This window comes from Danio rerio, chromosome 9 (genome assembly GCF_052040795.2).
Source record: "Danio rerio strain M-AB ecotype USA chromosome 9, GRCz13ab, whole genome shotgun sequence".
NCBI classification, from domain to species: domain Eukaryota; kingdom Metazoa; phylum Chordata; class Actinopteri; order Cypriniformes; family Danionidae; genus Danio; species Danio rerio.
This window is the reverse complement of record NC_141029.1, coordinates 52,714,979-52,739,000: the sequence shown is the minus strand read 5'-3', so window position 1 is coordinate 52,739,000 and position 24,022 is coordinate 52,714,979. Positions and strand designations below refer to the sequence as shown.

The window sequence follows — 24,022 nt, the reverse complement described above, 5'->3', positions numbered from 1 at the left end:
TTTCACAAACAAATGTGACGGAGAAGATCTGCAAGCCTGTGGAAGTGTGGCGGTTCATATGGGAATCCCATTAAGTGGATGCATTTAAAACTTAAGAAACCTGACAAATAAAAAAACAAGCAAACTGGAGCATAGTGCTGGAAATCAAGTCTGTTAGTCAACTTGTAACAAATAAATCCAATAACTGAGTAAAAGTGTGCATCCCCATTGCACCAAATCAACCAAAATGCTCAACAAATAAACAGAAACACCAAACGCAAGCCAAACGTCTCCAACAAAACTCCGAAAGTGTGAGCCGAGAACGTCAGCTTTTTCACAAACAAATGTCACAGAGAAGATCCGCAAAGAGCCTCTGTGGAAATGTGGCGGTTCATATGGGAATCTCATTAAGAGAAACCTTCAGGCTCATTCCAAACCAAATTGGTTCTACTTAGGAGTGAGGAAACAGGGTCATCCTTAACGCCTGCTGAACGGGGTGAAAAAAGGAAAGGGTGGGTGTGCATGTGCTGAAGATGGGGTGGGGGTTTGCTCAGACATCCTAAAAAATAAAACCGAGCCTAAGCCCAAGGGAATGATCATTATAATCCACTCCTGCTAGGCCTCTAAACACTAAACGTTCCACATATTAATCAACTAAAGCACAAAAGGGAAGTCTTTTGTTTTTTAGCAGCAATTACACCACCGAATGTACAATTAAAAACAACTAGATTTTGATCTCGTTCTGCTTCTAATTTGCTTGATTTGATCTTCACACTCGACGTCGAGAGGGCCAAGTTAAAAATCCGAGTGGCCTAACGCTTGTGTATTAACATACACATTTGCATACAATACAATTTCTACAATTAAATTCACGAAATTTACATCTATTCCATAATTATCTGTGTTGAAGGGCGTGAATGAAGGGCACTTCATAGGATCCATGCCAACAGCAGTTTTCGGTGATGTCCTTTTATGCTAATTCGCAGGTTAATAATTTATGGGACTTTCAGCAAACGTGTTGTTGTTATGCGTGTATGGTGGAGAGCTAAAACATATTGGAATATGATCAATAAGCATCAATACTTTGGGAAAGAGGCACATTATAGCGTGATCAATTGTACATATGCCTCGGATTTCTTAATATTGATGTTTTAGTGCAGTGTTTCTCAACCATGTTCCAGGATGACAACCAGCTCTGCATATTTCCCATATCTCCTTAACCAAACGCACCTGATTCAGATCATCAAGCAGAGATTGAAAGACCTGTAATGGGTGTGACAGACAAAGGAGACATCTAAAACATGCAGTGTTGGTGGTCCACCAGGAACGTGGTTGAGAAACACTGCTTTAGGGTCAAGGATGTGTACTAAAGGATATGAAACAGTGTTTTTACCCATTTTACTTATTCATTTATGTATTTTAAAGTGAACTGGGATATTGGATTGTGAAAATATGTAGTACAAAATACTGAAATGATCAAAAAGCAACAATAGTTTGGGGAAAATTGTAGATTATAGCATAATTAATTGTATATATGCCTCGGATTTCTAAATATTGATGTTTTAGTGCAGTGTTTCTCAACCATGTTCCTGAAGGACAACCAGCTCTGCACATTAGCCACGTCTCCTTAACCAAACACACCTGATTCAGATCATCAAGCAAAGATTGAAAGACCTGTAATGGGTGTGACAGACAAAGGAGACATCCAAAACATGCAGTGTTGGTGGTCCTGCAGGAACGTGGTTGAGAAACACTGCTTTAGGGTTAAGGTTGTGTACTAAAGGATATAAAACAGAGTTTACCCATTCTGCTTATGAAGTTGTATGTATTTCAAAGTGAAACAGGATATTGGATGATAAAAAATATGTAGTAGAAAATACTGGAATGATTAATAAGCATCAATATTTTGGGGGAAATGGTGGATTATAGCATAATCAATTGCATATATGCCTCGAGTTTCTGAATATTGATACTTTAGTGCAGTGTTTCTCAACCATGTTCCTGGAGGACAAGCAGCTCTGCACATTTACCATATCTCCTTAACCAAACACACCTGATTCAGATCATCAAGGAGAGATTGAAAGACCTGTAATGGGTGTGACAGAAAAAGGAGACATCTAAAACATGCAGTGTTGGTGGTCCACCAGGAACGTGGTTGAGAAACACTGCTTTAGGGTTAAGGTTATGTACTAAAGGATATAAAACAGAGTTTTCCCATTCTGCTTATGAAGTTGTATGTATTTCAAAGTGAAACAGGATATTGGATGATAAAAAATATGTAGTAGAAAATACTGGAATGATTAATAAACATCAATATTTTGGGAGAAATGGTGGATTATAGCATAATCAATTGTATATATGCCTCAGATTTCTGAATATTAATGCAATAGTGCAGTGTTTCTCAACCATGTTCCTGAAGGACAACCAGCTCTGCACATTTCCCATTTCTCCTTACCAAACGCACCTGATTCAGATCATCAAGGAGAGATTGAAAGACCTGTAATGAGTGTGACAAAGGAGACCTGCAGGAACGTGGTTGAGAAACACTGCTATATGGTTAAGGTTGTGTACTTTAGGATATGAAACAGTGTTTTTTACTCTTTTATACTTGTGCATCGTAAAATCAGCTTATATTCTAAGCAAACTCAAAAGACTGCAAAAGTATTTCGATCATATAACAGTCAAGCATCGTTATGGAGCCAATGAATCGTTCACACAGTAACTCCAGCCATGTGTCCATTACTAAAGTAAACACAGTCGATCCAATAATTTCCCATACACTTCAGCAAGAAAATGCACATTGCTTATGGAGCCAAAAATCAACAAATGGCGAGGCTGTCAGCCCTTCGGGGCACTAAATGCAGGGTAATGCCTATGAGAGAGAGCTAGGCCGTGAAAGGCTGGGGTGAGTCGGGGTCAGCGGTGAGCTGGTGAGCGCGACAGCTGAAAAGCGCAGCTCTGCAGACTGCTGGGATGAGCTAATTACATTAGCACCCATCATTAGCACAGCCAGCCTGCCACCTCAGCAGCCACACATTCTGGTGGCTTTACTACCTGAAACCGGCCCCTAATGGAGATCGCGGACATGATGGAGCTCTGCAGGCAGCTGTCCAGTTCGTTTAAGCTTTCGAAGATTATGGCATAGAAATAAACACATCATTAAGTCTGTTTGCAGGGAATTGGTTTGTCGATGGCTGCTACACTGCACTGCTTTGCTGCATGTTCAAACTACTTATTTAAAATGAGCTGAAACAACACAATTCTTGAGGTTTTTTTGGGACAACTTAATTGTTTTATGTCCAATTCACTTACATTTGAATTTTTTTTTTAAAGTGGACTCAATTCCTTCATGTTGCACTGTAAAAAGTGATTAGTTACTTAAAGTGAGTGAACAAACTGCCTTAAAAGAAACAAGTTGACTTTACAAAAATAATCTAAGTAAACCCATTGTAATTTGGAACTGTTAAGTTGACTTAATTTTGATTATTATGCAAGTTGTATTCACTTTTTTAAAAATAAAAGTAAACTAATGACTTTTTCCAATACACATTTATTATATTTGTTTTTTTTTTCAGCTTTTCTTTGTCTAGCAAAATGACAGTAACTAAAATTAATTTGCTCCTCCAGACTCCAGTATATCTTCTAAATTCAAAACAGGCCATAATTGTAGATTTTATAGACTTAATGAAGCACCAATTATGTAATATTGTAATAACTGCGGTAATTATTTAAAGAGAGACATTGTAAAATAGTTTGTCATTGTAAAAAAAGGATTTGTTGACTTTAAAAGTGAGTACAATAAGCATAGTTATAAAAATTAAGTCAGCTCAATGGTTCCAAGTTACAATAGGTTTAACAACACTATTTTTGTAAAGTCAACCTGGTTTACTCACTTTAAGTAACTAATTACGTTTTACAGTGTGTCCCAACACACATCACAGTGTAAAAACATGCCCAACATAATTCTGTCATGTTGTTCTAACACAAATCTATTAAGTTAACATAATTGATTTTACACATTTTAGTGGACTGAACATAAAATAATCAAGTTGTCCCAAAAAAAACCGAATTGTGTTGATCAGCTCATTTTACATAAGCAGTCTGAACAAGCAGCAAAAATAAATACAAATAAATTGAGTGTAGCATTTTTAACCTACAAATATCATTAATAGGATCTTACAATTCTACTACAAGTAAGGGATAATCAACGGCTTTCTGTGCACTAAAGGATTTTAATGCACAATGTGGAGGCGAAGGACCACATTCGTTTTTTTTTTTCATAAAACACTATTGAAACTGTTTAAAATATCTGTATATGTTGTCTGTGTTATAATAAACACCCAAAAAGAGGCGCTTTTTGTATTTTTTTATAAACTCAAATTTGAAAGTGTACCTTTTAGCTTCTGTGTGGTCTAGCGTGCTGTAATTAGTTTTGGTGGTTCCTGCACATGTCTGTAATCATAGGAAAAAAGAAAAATGTCTCCACCATAATCGATGCAAAAGTTATTGTATTCCAACTGATGAGAGGTGCTGTACAAGCCACAGGGAGCGATCATTGTTTTCATATTTCACTATTCTTTTGTTTGATTAAACATAATTCACTGTGTTTGGACCACATCAGACATATAAAAGGATTACTTATGCACATCACCTCAAAAACAGAGGAGAAATGGCCCTGAAGAGCACAGCATAAGGTAAGAGATGACAGCTGTCTGTGCTATCTGGGGCTGCTTATTGATCATAAATGTATTGTTTTCACTTCTACGCCATAGAAACACATCGATTCATTCGAAAACTTTGATATGTGAATATAATTCAGTAAAAGGAATGCTAGAACCGTATGAGCACCGGCAAGATCTTCCATTTGAGCTGTAACTTGTACATGTGTCATATATGAGCCATATGAAAATGAACCAATTTTAAATACCCAGCTCAGGTATGCAAAATACTGTGTATTTAAGTGTAAATAACTTTTGTACAGTAAAATAAAAACCAAAGTGATGCATATGTGCATAAAATATAGATTCTACACTTTCAAACCAAACCACTTACGGGGGTCTGGTGCAATGGTAGCCCTTTAAATCTTAATGCGAAAGTCGATGATGTCACGGACCCTGTACCGGGTCCGCGGAGTTTAACTGGTAAACATGCTGTTTTTATAAAAAATCCCTTTAACAAGTATTTTTGAACATCTCAAGTTAATAAATCGTGTTGTTATGCCTCTTTCGAATCAGAATATTAGGCTAGGTAAACTGATCTCATAGAATTGACCTAACAAAAAGACCGCGATCGCTGCTTTAAGTAGAATAACGTTATTATTAACACACATTAATCTATACAAGTCTATACACATGACATAAAACATTTACAAAGCTGTGAATTATTTTATGAAACGCCAGTTCAAGGGCACGTAAGATGCATTAAAGAGAAAGCAGCCAAAGCCTATTTTAGAAATCTTTGCTATAAAATTTGTAGGGAAATTAAGCAAAGAAAAAAAAAGTTTTTTGGACAGGCACGAGAACATTCTGCTTCATTTATCTTCTTTAAAACAAAAGCAATCAGCCAAACATGCTGGATCAATGTAATATTACATTATTTACAGTCATAAATTAATTCTGAAACTTACCTCTGCAATCTGCCAAAAAAAAAATACACCCGAAAACAAATAACAGGTTCAAAAGTCCAAAGACTGACCGTTAAATACAGAATAGATTAATTATATGACAAGCTCGCTAACACGCGCTATCCTTATACATAGACTGCCGATTTGACTTTAAAATAACTATATTCTCGCTTGAAAAACTCTTAAAACTTGATTTTGTGGCATAATTTATGAGTATTTTCCAAACTTTGCGGATTCCTGTCTGCTTTTAACAGTCCTCTTCAGTTTCCTGTGCAGCGCATGTGGGTTGCTATGGTAATTGTAGACTTTTGGGATAAGCTCGTTTATTTCGAATTGTGATCAAAACTGGCTAGAACTACCGGTGCATTTTTACGAAGATAATGCACAGCCTACAGCCAATCAGAATCAAGAATTTTAAAAGACCATGGAATAAGACTACATTATACAATTGATAAGTATGGAATGGCACACTGAAAACAATAATCATTGGATTAACTACATTTTTAGGGTAAGCGTTGACCTACAGCTTAACAATCATGAAAGGCAATTTCTAACAATTTCAAAACATTTAAATGACTGGTAAATCCGGCTACTTATGTACTTAAGGTAAAACACTTTCATCTGTTGACTAATTACAGCAAATTAAGACAAATGCCTGGCAAGTTTTCAGAAATGTCTTAAAATGCAAATAATGCAGTAAGTAAAAAAATGCCTGTTTTTCTAGATCACACTATCTAATTACTGAGTAATGCAACTTCAAAATTGTTGAGAAATATTTAAAAGTTTTTATAGTGAAAGAAAATGACATTTGGAACATGTTTTAGTCTTGAATTTTTAAATATTTTCTATGTGGAAATTTCGGTTTCCATACCTCATTTTACTGGATTAAATAAAAAAAGTTATGGCCAAATGGTTTTGTGTATATATATATATATATATATATAAATATAAAAATATATTGTTTTTTTTTTTTTTGCTGGATTTGTAGTATGAACTGCAACAATGTCATAAAATTACAGCTAGCATCATATATCAATCATTAATTCATTCATTCATTTTCTTTTAGGCTTAGTACCTTTAATCTGGGGTCGCCACAGCGGAATGAACCGCCAACTTATCAAGCATATGTTTTATGCAGCGGATGCTCTTTATATATATATATATATATATATATATATATATATATATATATATATATATATATATATATATATATATATATATATATAAAAATCACGATTAATATTTGCCCAGTATATAAAATATTTTATATTAAGTGTCCTTAACTACTATGTACTTACATCAAAAAATAGATACAATGTACTTACCGTGTTCATAATGTATTTGAGAACACTTGTGGTGCTTTTGAGTTGGGATAGAGGTTGGGTTATGGACAGGTTTGGTGGCATGGGTAGGTTAAAGGGTGGGTTAAGGTGTAAGGGATGGTCAACAGTGTATTTACAGATGTAATTACAGAAGTTAATTACAGATGTAAATACATACAGGTATTTAACCAAGCATAAGTACACAATAAATACATGTATTTACACATAAAGTACATTGAAACAAACTATTAATTCCGGTGTAAGTACATATTAGTTAAGGCCACTTAATATAAAGTGGGACCCAAATTTTGAACTTTTTTTTCACTTGTAAGTGGTTGCAAACAACTACTATGGGTTAAATTTAAACAAAGTACATCCAATTACATTCAAATTAGTTTGTTTAAATTCATCCCCAATTGATGTTTGCAACCATGTAATTTATGTAAAAAAAAAAAATGTGGTAAATTCAATTCAATCATCTTTTTCAGTGCACCACCCACCCAAAATCTCAACCCCTAAAGCCAGCGAAGCTTCAGTACGGCTGCGATGCTCAATCCAGTGTCCTTCCTCAGGCCAGACGCCTCAAAACCTCCACAACACTTCTCTATCCCCCCATCTGCGCTCACACACGGCTCCTCTACGCCACACTCAAGGTTTCTCCTATCAATCCTTGGCACGACGCCAACCTGTCAGCCAGCCGCGCTCCGCCGAGGACGGATAGAGCGCCGGGAAAGTCTGCACGATAGCTCACGTCTCCCCATGATCATCAGCCTAATTAAGATCTGACTGCTTTTATGTGATCTTTAGTAGTACATCAAAATATCAATTTGAGACAATTAGCTGCTGAACGTGATAACTCAATTCATCATTCCTGAAGGATTTTTTTTTATTCTTCTCTTCAATGAGAGAGAGAGAGGGGGGGGTAAGAAGCCAAAATATTGACTCTTACATTCAAATCGGTGAATGTTTCTTGCCATGCATATCAATGGACGTGATTTTTTTTTCTCTTTCTCTCTCAGAGGCTAATTTCAAGACATTAATTACAATTTTACGTTCTCATTAGATGATATAATTCCCTCTCCAAGTCGAGCGTCAAAATGACTGTGATCGCCCGCTCGCCATGTTTTCCTCGGCTTAGGGTAATTCGCATGAATTTAAATGTCACGAAACATCAAATAATGAATTAGAGAAAGGGATTTTAGCGGCCTACAATAAAAGAAAGTGATGCCTGTGAGAATGAAGCCAGCCAAGGCTTTAATAAAGGGGACGAACGGCTTTTGTGCTTTACATCATCTATTAAAACACTCCAAATTGTCAGACGGAGCTAATTCAAGGTTTTCACGCATATAACTTTATTATTAAAGATGAGCGTGTCATAATGTATTGTGGGTCAGCTAAAGCCATGGAGTGCGCGCATACAGTCAACAATGAACTTGTTGCATATATGCAACTAAAAAGAAAGGTAGCAGAAAAACACATTTGGCCTACTCAACAAGAGAGCTTCTTTTCGCTGCGGTTCAATGGCGGCTTCTTTATTGCATTCACTTCTCTAATGCTCGTCATCCTTATGCATTTCCAGACACTTCAGCAGCCACAGAAATCGCTCTCTGAACGCACAACAAAACGTCTTGAAGTAGGACTAAAACGGCTTGTCTCGTTTCTCAAGGTTGTTCAATGATAAAGGGACGGGTTTTTTTTCTCTCGGTTGGAAAGAAGCTGCAGACGATCCTTGCTTGCCCCTGCTATTCTAAGCCCAGCGAAACCTGGTGACATCGGGTTTTTCTGTGACTTTGTAATTAATCGTTTTTTCCTCAGATTCCCCAATTGCAACAACAAAAATGAACTTCGGATACCAGAAATCTGGGAAAATAATTAAAAGGATCATTCACCCGAAAGCTGATCATTCATTTGCGCATCCTTGTTCAAAACACATTTGAGTGTCTTTCTTCTGTAGTACATAGAGGTAGACCGTTTGAAAAATGCTGGTAGCCTGTACCCATTGACTTCTATAGAGAAAGAACAGTTTGTATTGCCATATTAGAGTTTATTTCATGGCAAAAACTGGTACTTGTTTGATAAATAACACTTCTGTATTACAAATACCACAAAAACATATAGTATCCCCTTTTTTGATAGTCTCAAAAATGTAGTGTGTGTGTATATAAAGCGCATCTATAGTGTATGGCCATACACCCAAAGCACTTCACAAACATGGGGGGGGGTCTCTCCACACCACCACTAGTGTGCAGCATCCACTTAGATGATGCAACGGCTGCCAAAGGACAACAATGCCAGTGCGCTCAGCACACACCAGCTATTGGTGGAGTGGAGAGATAGTGATACAGCCAATTTGGAGGATGGGGATGATTGGGAGGCCATGATTGTAAGGGCCAATTGAGGGACTTTGACCAGAACCCCGGGGGTTACACCCCTGCTCTTTACTAGAAGTGCCATGGGATTTTTAATGACGACAGAGAGTCAGGACTAGGGTTGGGCGATGTCGACTAATTTGGGATCGTACGATGTCTAATGTGAAACATCGCAATGGACGATGGCATTGTCATTGTAGGCGCCGGTGAATTAATTATTTATGAATAATGAATTAGTTCAAAATAAAATTAATTATTTGTAGCCTACCATTTCAACTACGTGACCCGCATGGTCTTTGTTTTACCCATAACCAAATCATCAATAAATAAAGATAAGTTACACACAAATTGTCACCTGTCAATCACTTTCTGCGGGACTCATGAATAGGCATGAATAGGCAGAGTGATCTGTGTCATTATCAGGGCTTTACATTAACACCTGCCAACCCGCCAAATGCGGGTAGATTTCGGCGGTTGCGGGTAAGACAGACACTCCCACTAGCCACTTTGGCTGATTGAAAAGAATTTTCCCAGATAACAATTGTTAAAAGCAGGGTTTGACAATAAGGATGGTCTAATATGCATGCACATGCGATCTTACGCCTGTTTCACACCGCAAGCATCAGCGGCGCGTGAGCAGAGCGTGAGCAGCGCGTGTGTTTTCGACGTCCATGTTAACAGATTAGAGCTTTCATACCGCACGCAGCAGCAGCGCGTCAGAGCGAGGCGTGAGCGTCGCCGAAGCAGCAGTGCAGCGATAGTTTCGGCGCTGGGTCTATTTTTGACGCGCTGCTCACGCTCAATTAAAGTGACAGTGCATTGATAATGACCAAAACACAATGAATGACAGTAAAAAGTAGCAATTTTACCCAATAAATACGTTGATAACGTCAAATGGTATACATATAGTCATTCAAATGAACTTAAAACGATTAAAAACGGCAACATTTATTTAGGCCCGAACTACAAAACCAAATGTAAAACAATTTTAGTATCAGTTTTGCTTAAGTTGCACACTAGTGTTGTAGGAGAGGGGAAATAGAATATTTACGGGATTTGTAGTCCATAGCGAAGTGTATTGTGGGTAGTGTAGTTCGACACGCATACTGGATTATGTGAGCTCGCTGTGTTCTGTGCAGCTGAGCAGAGGAAGAAAGTTTTAATCGGCTTTGTTTTATGTTCACTCGAGTTATTCCTACCGGGAGCTGTTTGCACTGTGAATCTGACAACACGAAAATAAGTAAAAGAATGGCATGAATTGGTTACTTTTGTCCGTCTCATCATCTGCACGAGCATGAATTAACGAGCTGTTATTCTGCCGCTGGACAGATGAAAAGTTTAAAAGGTGTATTTGTATATAGAGAGACATGGGTAACTAGATAGAATAGACAGAGATAGGTTGATCTCTGCAGCAGCTGCCGAGGAACTGCGCGCTGCAGACGCAGCTGGTGTGAAAGGCAAACGCCTGCGTGCTGCTACTGCTCGACATACGCACTGCTCACGCTCTGCTCACGCGCCGCTGACGCTTGCAGTGTGAAACAGGCGTTAGAATTGAGATGCAACACGTCTGACAAAAATAATTGTGTTCGCAACTTTGCGCGAGCAAATCAGGCGAATACCGAATGAGAGGATAATCACTCTCGCTTAAAGCTGAGGTGATGCACCCGACTGTTTATAACACGTGCGCGCTCCTGTTTCCTTTTGTGAAGCAACTGTGTCTAGAAACACAACTGATGCGATCGGTTCTCTTTCAAATAGACTGCACAAAAAGAGATGAACATGCACCCACAGTCTTGCTACTTTCAAGATTTCCAGAGTTGTCTTATTGTAAGCAGCTTTCATTTTAACCACTCTTTGAACAGATTATTTATGGGTCTAACATTAACCATGTGTGCATGATCATCCTTTCATTATCACATGGTATGTTTTTTACCTGCTTTCTTTTGCGTTAATATGGTTTAATTATAATTTTTTTACAACAACATTGCTTTAATAGGAGATTAACTCCCCGTTTATGTGTAGTTAACTGTGATCTGGCACGTTTAGCCAGGACATATGACTGTGCATATGTTTTGTTAAATACAAAGTATAGTATTCAGCTATATTTTGCTTGTTTTGACACATTTCAAATTTGTGGCTAAGAAATAAATAATTGTTTATGTTTGGTGTGGTCAGAGATAAATTGTATAAATCCCTCATTTTAGGCTCTGAAAATCATGTGGAATAAAAACTCATTTTAATATATGAAACCCTGACCCATTTGCTCATACACGACACACAAAAAGTAAAATGAATAAGGAGGCATGTAGAGATAACGTAAACTCAAAATCAAGTAGTTTTAGCATGTCAAAGTCATATTTATGTGTATAAAATATATTTTCCCAACAATAAAATTGTGGCTAGAGAAAGTGGCGAGTGGTTAATAATGTTGGTAAACTACTAGCCACAGTGGCTGGTGATCAAAAAAGTTAATGTCAAGCCCTGGACATTATAATGGCGTCGACAAACTTTGGTTGGTAAAAAAAAAAAAAAAAAAAAAAAAAAAAAAAGTTGCACAACCAACAGTATCAAAAAAGTTAATGTCAAGCCCTGGACATTATAATGGCGTCGACAAACTTTGGTTGGTAAAAAAAAAAAAAAAGTTGCACAACCAACAGTATCAAAAAAGTTGATGTCAAGCCCTGGACATTATAATGGCGTCGACAAACTTTGGTTAGTAAAAAAAAAAAAAAAAAAAGTTGCACAACCAACAGTATCTGAGGTTTTCACAAAAATTACTAAGTACAAGTGCAAAAGTGAAAGATTAAAGCAGTGTATTAATGCTGTAACACATCACCTTATATAATACAAAAGAGAGCAGAGTCATTAGATGGAGACAAGATTAATAAAATATCATGTTTAACAACTAAAGTGACGCCATCCAGCGGTACATCCTTGATAAACTGTCTGACGTGCATTGCTCTCTGGGGTTTTGTGCTTAAAGCACCCCAATACTGACTGCCTAGAGCTCAAAAGTGCGCATATGCTGCTGAAGCGCATGCCAGACTGTGTGTTTGTGTGTGTGTGGTCACATGATGTGCATATCAGCGTTATAGCATGGAAATTTCTTTTCAGAAATGCTAGGTAAAAGTGTGGACGTGGATCGTTTTTATTCTAAAATGCCATTTTAAAACTTAAGACGAAAGTGTAAACGGGGCCTAAGTGTGTGTTTTTCAAAAGTAGGCTATTGTAATATTGACATATTACAAATAGTTCTTCCAACAAAGAGATTTCAAAAACTTTAGTCATTTGTTGTTCCAACTATGGAAGTAGATGGGTTTCAACAACCAAAACATCTTAATTTGTGCTCAACAGAAAGAAACTCCAAAAAAAAAGAAAGAAACTTGTAAGGTTTAAAAACACATAAACAATGAGGTAATTTCCATTTTTTGGGTGAACCGTCAATTTAAGGCAGAGCCTTAATTTGCAACTAAAAAATATGGAAACCAGCCATCAATTTGCATCCAGACGGCGAGCAACAATCGAATTTATCAAAAGGAGGCTATTGTAAGATTGACATTTTGGAGCAACTTCTCCTTTGAGTAGATGTCCATGAGTTAGAGCTGCACAATTAATCGTTAAAAGATCGCGATCTCGATTCGACCCCCTAGACCACAGGTGTCAAACTCAGTTCCAAAAGGGCCGCAGCTCTGCACAGTTTAGTTCCAACCCTAATTAAACACACCTGATCAAACTAATTGAGTCCTTCAGGCTTGTTTGAAACCTACAGGTAAGTGTGTTGGAGCAGGGTTGGAACTAAACTGTGCAGAGCTTCGGCCCTCCAGGAATTGAGTTTGACAATTGGAGTTTGCTCTAGACGATCTTAATCCAGCATTTCTACGATTCTGTCAATCATATTTTCAAGTTCAGAAGAGAAGAAAAGGCGGCTGCACGAGTCTTTTCATTGTTTCACACACGTTGCTCAGTGACACTGACACCTCCAAATGATGTTGAATGAGTCACATACTGAATTTATAAGGTATAATTCATCTAAAAAATGTTATTTTTCTCTTCATATAATGATGTTTTCGCGGCCGGGAAATCACACGTGAGCTGTTATCACAGAGCTGTTCTACTTAATAATAAACGTGCGCGCATCAACTTTAGTGAACAGAACCTGCATATGTTGCGAGTAACTGGTAATACAGTTGTAAATAATATTCAGTTTGTGGCACAGTGATCGTTTGGGAGCCGCGCGCGAAGTATGAACAGCACTTAGCAGTCAAAATGAAACCGAAAGTGTGCACTTCATTTAAATGATTATATCGCATTTTAGAGTTGTGATTACGACAAGCATTTATTATGTTTTTTCTTTCATAGCGAACACAGTTGTGCATGAAAATAAATGTTTACAATGTCACCATAACTACTCTAGCCTATATATTGTTGAATATAATGTGATAATAGCAAATGTCTGATTTTACCAGTGAATAAATTTGTCTAATATGACAGATTGCAAGCATAAATCTCAAACATAATAATTCAACATCAGAATTATTAGAAGTAGAATAGAATTATTTATAGAAACCAGTAGACCTACACATAATATTATTATCGATGTTGTGCCATATGCTTGTTTTTACCATACCTTTATTTTACATCTACAGAATCGTGAGAAAATCGTGATCTTTATTTAAAGCAAAAAAAATCCCGATTCTCATTTTAGCCAGAATCGTGCAGCTCTACCATGAGTGAGTCTGGTCGGTCCAATACACCATCATTTTATATACAAATAACCTCATCATGTCTTGATTTGGAACAATAGTTTGCTTTTCTTCCAACTAAGAACTTTATTTCAAAAACGTTTTAACTTCTATAGTCAATTTTCCTTTCCTACAATGGAAGTAGATGGGTTTAAGCAACCATAATATCTTCTTTTGAATTCAACACCACTCATAAAGGTTTAAAACCGCATTAAATAAGGCTAATGAGCCTTAATCTGCTACCAAGAAATCCAGAAACCTGTCACCAATTTCCATCAAAACAAAAACGGCAGACAGTGGGCAACTGGCAGTTGTAATTCGAACGCATCAAAAAGTAGGCGGCACTTAAAAACCAAATAGCTTTAAAATCAAAAGGTCAGAGCAGAAATAATTATTGTCACGCGTTAAATATTCAGAAAAGCTCCAATTGTCTTTCATGCTGAGGTGCAAGGTTCTCTCTCAGCACGTCTCCTCCATTTCCCTTCAACTAAAGAAGAGAACGCGTCTCGTTCTGCAAAGCCCATTAAAAATCAAAAAGTTTGGTATGTCTAATTAAAATGTAAACAGAGTAATGAAGACATCAGTGATTTAAGGCGATGTCTCTCTCCTTGCCACCGGGGGTATGATAATTACTCAAGCAAATGTGGGAACGCTGGAGAATCTGCGCCGCACCGCCTAGATTAACAGTTCTGCTGCTAAAACTGTTTTTTCCCACCAGGGGATTGAGTGTTCGCTACCAATCCCCAGCAGACAGTGCGCTGCCACTTCGCTTTATGTAGCCAGACAGCTTTAGTGACCAGGGACGGCGAAAACAAAAGCTCCGACTCATTGTTTGAAATGGCAGAAACAAAAAAGGAAAGGATGAGAGCATCGCTTATGTTCCGTTCTAATAATTCACATCGTTTGTTTGAAGCGCAGGCGCTGCATTAACTTGCTCGCCTCAGACACCAAAAGAGCATTTGCTTTTCCTTAGAGCCTGAGTGGGTTAGCGAGTCTATCAGAATAAACAAACGAAGCAAATATAGAGAGTCGCGTTTGCACAGTCTCTCTGAAATATAGCTCGACTATAGCTGAGAGGTGATAGCAGTGACTTTAATACTTCAGAACCGGCAAGACTGATTCATTTTAGTGAATCACTTTAAACTTTTGGTGGCTTCTGTTCCAACTCTGATCCAAGAGTTAATCTGCAACACTACATTAAAAAGCAGGGCTCAACAATAAGGACTGCCCGGTGGCCCAGGGCCAACGTGAAAGACACTCGGGACAGTAGACAGGATTGTTACTGGCCCCTGTCGGCCAGTAACGTTGAGCACGTTTTTTTTTTAGAAGCAGACAATTACATGGGAACAAAATTAAGAAACTGAAATAAACAAAAAAAACAAGAAACAGTTGTCAGTTTGGCAAGCCATTTTTATAAAAATTATTTAGAATTGCATTAAAATACCAGCACATTTTTCATACTGCTCTTTCATTTGCATAAAGTCTAGAATTTTGCTCATTATACATTTATTGACATATTTAAAATGTTTAAATTCTAGATTCACAGGCATAATTTTGCCATTATTTAAAATATGTGGCTAAGAAATAGCTATTAACTTTTTAGGGTTTTTCTTGGTGGGGCCAGTGAAAATTTTGGCAGGGCAAGTAAAAATCTCAACCAATGGCCCGATCGGACCTGTTTAAAAAAACAGCGTTGAACCCTGAAAAGTGTTTGCAGAAACAGTTTTTAATTCTACTAATTAAGGATAAAAATCCATAATTGCTAGATTTAGAAGTAGATTTCTACTATTAGTCTACATCGATTTTACGTTAGATTTCTACATAATCTCTCAGAAAAATAGCTAAACTATAGCAGCGATTTTAATACTTCAGAACTGGCAATACTGATTCATTTTATTGAATCACTTCTATCTTTTAGTTGCTTCTAACTCTGATTCAACAGTTAATCCGCAACATTGCTTAGGTTTTGTTTTTAAACAGAAGTATTTTTCAATTAGTCTAGTTAACGGGAATAAGCTGTAACTGCTACTCAACACAATCTCTTTGAAATATAGCTTAACTATAAGTGAGAGGTAATAGCAGTGATTTTAATACTTCAGAACTGGCAAGTATGATTCATTTTAGTGAATCACTTCAAGCTTTTATTTGTGTCCAACTCTGATTCATCTGTAATTCTGCAACATTGCATACAAATTATTAACAGAAGTATTTATTCCACTAATAAACACGGATAAGCCATAATTGCTAGATTTCCACAATTAGTCTACATAGATTTTACATTAGATTTCTACATAGTCTCTCTGAAATACACACTGTAAAAAAAAATCCGTAATTTTACGATTTATTTCCGGCAGCTATGGTGCGAAAATAAACAATAAGATAATAGCAGTTAAATTACAGAAATATACTGTAAAATAACAGAGATTAAAGTACAGAAATTTACCAGAAATCTAAACTTAATTAAATTTCTGTAATTTATACTATGGCTGACAGGTGATAGAAGTGACTTTAATATATCAGAACTGGCAAGTTTGATTAATTTTAGTGATTGTTTAGTTGCTTTGAGCTCTGATTCAGCTCTTAATCAGCAAGTTCTGCAAAATTGAATAAAGTGTTTACAGAAGTATCATATGTAACTGATAGGCTGCAACGGCTCCTTTAAATACGAGATCAATGTATCAAATTTTGACTTCAGAACTGGCAATACTGATTCATTTTAGTGAATCACTTCTATCTTTTAGTTGCTTCTAACTCTGATTCAACACACTCAAAAAAATGAATTATGGCTTTAGTTGGTCCAAAGAATGTAACTATGTTTAAATTAAACAATCCGCTTATGTTTGTGTATTAAAAATAAAAGTGTTGTGTTGGAAAAAATTTGAAAAAGTAAGTTTTCACATTTAAACAGCTCGCTTAATTAACATGAATGAGAGGGAGTTGTGTTGCTTCTGTAGTACTGCATTTTGGTTAATAGGTGGAGTAATATCTGCACATGCGCAGTTACAAAACAACACAGGAAGTAAAAAGATTCAAACCACAACGATCACTCTCAGTTCGGCGCCATATTATGGGAATCAAAAGATGAAGATTACAGTACAAATTGAGAACGTGCACAAAGCTTTCCCCAATGTGGACACACAGGTGAGATTTTTTTTACTTTTTATGTATTTATACTGAGGCTGTGACAACATTTGAATCATAAATGTACTCTCTTGTAATACTATGTTGTGTTTGTGTATAGTATTGCTATGAAATTGCCATGTTCCCTGAGTCTTTTCCACATTATAGACAGATAAATGTATAGTGTGTTTTGCATTCCTGTGAAATGTTATACTTGGTATATATTAACTCCCCCCAAATAAAGTTGCAAACGTTGGTAGTAATGAATAGTCATGTTAGAATAGTCTAAGCTTTTCACTCATCATAGCACACGTGCTGCTGATAATGTGACAATAAAAGTGATTTGATTTTTTATTTGATTTGATGGTCTTTATTTTAAATGAGTGTCTAGCAGTTTGTCGAGTTTGAATGCTAGTTTTGATAACTTACATAATATTAATTAAAATGTGGTGTTGGCACATTGTTATATATTATCTAATTGTATTATTTAAGCCTGTTAACTTAAAAAAAAATCAGCAAAAATGCATTTGTGACACCTAAATAGGATGACATCTAGCATGATGACATACAGTATTTAATGTAAGCTTATTTGTTTGGTCATCTAACACGTTTTAATTTTTAAGTTTAGTAGTTTGCTATTTATATTATTATATTTTATTATTTTAAATCTTTGCTCACTCACATCTATTTTCTCCCTCACAGGTTTACAGCTCAACCTCTAAAGTCCCATATCTGGCTGAGGAGACTGTGGATCATCCAGGTATTATGCCTTTAGATGCCTATACAAACATTAAAATGATGTACAGTAAAAATTACTAGTAATTTTAACTAATTATTTAGTAAATTACTAATTGTCATTTCATGTCATTTAGAACATCACCAGTGGAAAAAAAAAAGGTGTGAATGCATCCTCAAAGCCCCTAAGTGAGGGAGTACATGGTAAGCTATTTTATTTTATTTTTTTAAACATTTTGTATTTTCCTCTTAAACCAAATCCTCCTTTCACCTTTGATCTGTTGGTAAATGTTTTATTTTTTTACCTGACTTTTTTAGGATGCTGGGCATGATGAAGCGCAAACCTTGATGGGCAACACCACCTTATGAATCTACAGTAGTTACATTAACATTTAGCAGACTCTTTTGTCTAAAGTGACTTACAATTGAGGACGCATTCAGGAAATCAACAAGAAGAGGCAATACATCCAAGATGTGCTAATTATAAAAAAAAAAAAAAAAAGAATTAAGAATGCTTCTACATGTGGTTTGTCAAGCCCACACACCTGTTTGAAGCAGACTTCATGCACAATGTTTTGTTTTTTTGTTTTTTAGATATAGGGAGTGGTTGTAAGAAAGTGTCTGGTGCAAATGTGCATAAATGGTGCAAGTGTCAGAGAGATGAATGTGTGTAGCTATTGCATGTTCTGTGATGGTTGGTCTAATTTATGGTGTAGTGCTGATCGTGTTACTTTGCTTTAAAATGTTAATCTTTCTTTGAACAACTGAGGTGTTATCTGCTTTTTCAGTGTAAAAAAGGTACAGTATAGTTTACAAAAGAAGACTTAATTTTTCTAAGTATATTTTTGTAAATCATTTATTGTTTTTAATTTGCTTCATACTTGTATTACTATTATTTTAATAGTATTAATATTTTAACTTATTGTAATAAGTGAAGATACAGATTAAGACAGTATTTGGATTTTGATAATCATTTTATTGCTGGAAAATATGTAAAACTGTAAAAATGCTAATGAATAAACTCAATGAAACGGAAACAGTTTTTTTATTTGGTTAAACATAACAATATCAATTTTAGAATAATTGAACTTAAATAACTACATTGATTAAAGCTAAATTATAAATGTTACGTTGATTGAACTAAACAACATTACATTACCTTTATGTAACTAACTTAAGTTCACTAAAATTAATATTCTTTCTTAAAGGTAACTTAACTCGGTTACGTGGAACCAGTGGACAAAAAAAAGTTAATTAACGCCAACATATCATTTTTTTGAGTGCAGTTAATCTGAAACATTGCTTAGGTTTTGTTTTTAAACAGAAGTATTTTTCAATTGGTCTAATTAACGGGAATAAGCTGTAACTGCTAGATTTAGAACTAGATTTCGACACAATCTCTCTGAAATATAGCTAAACTGTATGTGAGAGGTAATAGCAGTGACTTTAACCGTACGTTCACACCAAAAGCGGCGAGAGCGTCAAAGTAGCCGGAAGTCATTCATTTTCAATGAGAGCCGGCGGCGATAGGCGACGATAAGCGGCGAGGAGCAGCGCGGCGCGTCTTCGCCGGCGGGAGCGTCGAGGAGAGATGAAATGAAGTCAACTTTATGGTAATGAGCTATGACGCAGTTCGGCGGCAAGCAATCAGAATAAAGACGTCCACCGCTTGATAGCAGTTCAGGGAACACAGACCTGTGAACTTTGGTTCCGACCACAGTTGTTCCCAAGGGTTTGATTATTGCGGTCGCCGGATTTCCAATTATTTACAATGTTTTCTTACAGGAACATATATTAAATAAGTTACTGGCGAGTTACTGATGTTCATTAATGTTATATAAATTTATATTTAAAAAGCGGGAATCTCACGCGATGTGACAGTACAAAACAGTACTGCTGCTTCAGGATATTTCAGACATATGGACACATATTGGATAAATAGAGCAAAGCCACACCACATGCAACTTGATCTTCCATTGTTGTATGAATTTGATAAGAAGTGCGCAACATTTTCACGCTAAAAACATGCCTTATGCAGGAATGTAACTGATATGCTGCAACGGCTCCTTTAAGTACGAGATTAATGTAGCGAGTTTAGACGCTCTCGCCGCCGGAGCTGAAGGCAGACAGCGTTGTCGCCAGGGCGGCCAGAGCGACCTTGGACGCTCTCGCCGCTTTCGGTGTGAACGTACGGTAATACTTCAGAACTGGCAAGTTTGATTCATTTCAGTGAATCACTTCTATCTTTTAGCTGCTTCTAACTCTGATTCAATGGTTAATCTGCAACATTGCATAGGTTTTCTTTTTTAACAGGAGTATTTTTTAATTCTATAATTATCGAGAATAAGCCGTAATTGCTAGATTTAGAACTAGATTTCTACAGTTTCTTTGAAATATAGCTAAACTATATCTGAGAGGTGATAGCAATGATTTTAATACATAAGAACTGGCACAACTTTAATACTTTAAGCTTTTAGTTGCTTCGAACTCTGATTCAACCGTTATTCTGCAACATTGCAAACAAATTATTTACAGAAGTATGTTTGAATTCCACTAATAAACAAGAATAAGCCCTAACTGCTAGATTTCTACAATTAGTCTACTTAGATTTTACATTAGATTTCGACATAGTCTCTCTGAAACACATATGGCTGAGAGGTGATAGAAGTGATTTTAATACTCCAAAACTGACAACATTGATTAATGAACAAAAAAATAACTGTGTGCAAGCATTGTTTAACATGTATATCCATGACTGCACAGCTGCAGCGCCATCACCCAGCAATATCACTGTCTAAAGGCAGAATAGCAGAGAAGGTAATAAAGTCCTCCAAATAGCAACAATCCCTGAATCTTTCAAGCAAACATACCCAACTGGTTCCGAGAGACACATAAAAATAACAAAGACAGTGCGGCTGTTTATTGCTGAAGATTTGCAGCCGTTTTCGGTGATTGGAGATGTGGGCTTTTGTCATCTTATAAAAGCACTCGATCCGCGTTACAGACTACAGTCTCGCATTTTTTCAGCACAGAGATAATTAAGCTGGTTTATTTATGTTTACTTAAGTACAAATATGTTTATTTGAAATGGCTAATTTATCTTTATTAACTTCACATGTATGTTTATTTTCAAAGTGTAGGATTTTATGTGTTCCCCAGTTTGTACATGGGCTACCAGCAGCTGTAAGATTTCAGTGTTCATTTTTTTTATACAATAAAGTAGAAACTAGAGTACTTTTCTTGGCTTTTAAGTAAAACAAAAAGAGTATTGCAATAAATCGTTTTAATTTTTTTTTAATTTTTTTTTTATCCTTAACCTCTTACTGTTCATATTGCCTATACCAGTGGTTCTCAAAGTGGGGGTCGGGACCCTTTGAGGGGTCGCGGAACAATGAAGGGGGGGGGGGGTCGCCTGGTGATTTCCAAAAATCTACTTATTATTATTATTAGGCCATAAGAATTACCATATTTTATCGATAACCAACTGAAGAGAAACAAACAGTCGTTTATAGTTACTATAGTAGCTTATTTACTTGTTCTATTGGATTGCGACCCCTGGGGTAAATACATTATATTAAAGACAGCAATAGCTTCAGATGCAGCAGATTTATTTTATAACACCAGGTTAAACTTTCTGGCCCATTTACAGCACTGACATACATAAAAAAAAAAAAAATGAAAAATAGACTTTGGTCTATTGGAGTGAGTGTGTTCGCCATTGCATGCAAGTTTTCTGTATTTATAACCACCTCAGAGGATATTGGGGGTCGCGAGTCACTGGCATTGTTATTTTAGGGGTCGCGTGCTGAAAAGTTTGGGAACCCCTGGCCTATAGAATAAAAAAAAACACATGTCAAGCCATGAAAACCGAACCGAAAACCGTGTTAAAAAAATGAGGTATGTATTGAACCGTAAGCTAACTGTATTGTTGCATCCCTAGTCTTTAAAAGCATGTTTCAAATCATTTCAGAAAATCAGTTCAAACTGTCCAAATAAAGCAATCACTTTAACCTCTAACAATTCAGTTTAGAATGTTTAAAAGTGAATTCTTCGCCCCCCTCTACATTTTGCTCCCCAATTCCTGTTTAATGAAAAGGTTTCAGCACATTTCTAAGCATAATAGTTTTACTAACTCATTTCTAAGAACTGATTTATTTTATCTTTGCCATGATGACCGTACATAATATTTGACTAGATATTCTTCAAGACACTAGTATTCAGCTTAAGGTGACATTTAAAGGCTTCACTAGATTAATTAAAGTAATTAAGTCATACATAACAGTGGTTTACACTGTAGACATTTAAAATATATACATATTGCTTAAGGGGGCTAATGATATTGACCGTAAAATTGCTCTTAAACAATTAAAAACTGCTTTTATTCGAGCTGAAATAAAACAAATAAGACTTTCTCCAGAAGAAAAAAATATTATAGGAAATACTGTGAAAAATCCTTGCTCTGTTAAACATCATTTGACAAAGAAACAAAAAAAATGTACAGGAGAGCTAATCATTTTCACTTCAACTGTACGTGTATGTGTGTGTGTGGTGCGCGCGTGTTGTTTGCTGATGTACCCTAATGAACACGAGTCCGCCGGCGTCTCGCCGCCAACTGTCAATCACAGTTACACGCCGGCGCTCCCCTTGATCAGATCACAACGCCGGCTAAGTACAGATCACACCATCCTGACAAATGTTAAAAACAGCAAATTTACATGAAGCCAGCCGGCCTGACCCTGACGGAAGAGGAAAGACACTGATACAAACACCTTCCAGTGTCTTTCCCGACGCGCGATTATCGACTAAAAATAACCCACGGCGAGCTAAATGAATCAAATCAAGTATTCTGCAAATCAATACGTGCGGCGCGTTTAAGTTGATTCGCCTCATGGAGAGAGGCCGATAAACTGGTGAGAGATGAGGGCACTTCACCTCTATTCAGGTTTTACGCTGAAACCGCTGCATCTTTTACATCATCTGACAGCCTTTTTTCTACAATATCTCACCGGCAGGAACATTTGAGAAGAACGCCTTGAATTTTATTTATTTTTTGCTTCACGCTATTGTGCACAATAGAGTGCGTCTGGTCGATACGATCATTATGAAGTACAACAAGCGGTTAATAATGAAATTCCACTAACATTGACTTCAGCATTTAAACAGGGAGAGAAAGACACACGGAGAGAGAAATAATTGTAAATATATTAATTATTATTATTTATTATTACTGTTTTATCCTGAAATGTTGAGTGTTGTTTGTTGTTCTGATTTGTTATTTTTACTACTAATATTTACTGTGTTTACTATGTTTTTATGGTAACACTTTACCATAAGGTTCATTAGTTAATGCATTTACTAACATGAACTAATCATGAACAACACATGTACAGCAATTATTAATCATAATTGAACATTTACTAATGCATTATTAACATGCAAGTCCATGCTTGTTAACATTAGTTAATGCACCGTAAGTTAACATGAACTAACAATGAACTACTGTATTTTCATTAACTAACGTTTATTAACATGAATATATACTGTAGTGAATGTATTGTTCATTGTTTGTTCATGTTAGTAAATGCATTAATTAACACTAATGAACTAATGAACCCTATTGTAAAGTGTGACCATTTTTATATATACTGTATATGCTCTTTTAATGTAAACTTTATAAATGCTTTGGCAATACATTTGTAACATTTGTCAAGCCAATAAAGTAATCATTAATTAAACTGATTTGATTTTACAAATACTTTTATTAGCAAACAATTATTTAACAAATAATTTACAAATAAAATCAGTTAATTTGTAAAACAAAGCTCTTCGTTAATAACAAAACAACCCGCCACCATCGCAACTGCAGATTCAAAAAACATTAATTGCATTCATCAAATAAAAATGAATGATAACTCCTGATTAGTTTTTAAAAACTAATATGACATTCCCACCATTCCTCTTTTCTATTTCGTTTTTTCAACCCAGTGTAAAATATTGCTTTGTAAAAAAAAAAAACAAACAATTAAAGGAACTAAAACAATTAAAAGGTCTAAGAGAGGAGAAATACTTTTACAATACATAACAATGAACAACTGTTTCTCTTTCTAAAGGCCATTGATCACTAATATA

At 36.1% G+C, this 24,022-nt stretch overlaps 2 protein-coding genes and 1 long non-coding RNA gene across 4 annotated transcripts in view; 1 reads left to right on the top strand and 2 right to left on the bottom strand.

Annotated features, from left to right (window-relative positions):
* The window catches only part of ifih1 (interferon induced with helicase C domain 1), a 751,550-nt gene that overhangs the window by 603,214 nt on the left and 124,314 nt on the right, over positions 1-24,022 (bottom strand). The gene's annotated exons all lie outside the window — the stretch shown is intronic.
* Positions 1-24,022, bottom strand: part of fign (fidgetin) — a 142,941-nt gene that overhangs the window by 102,016 nt on the left and 16,903 nt on the right.
* LOC137496437 (uncharacterized) lies at positions 17,084-18,747 on the top strand. Its single transcript, XR_015500069.1, has 4 exons — positions 17,084-17,179; positions 17,861-17,918; positions 18,031-18,097; positions 18,212-18,747. It is a non-coding gene; the product is annotated as an uncharacterized LOC137496437 (long non-coding RNA).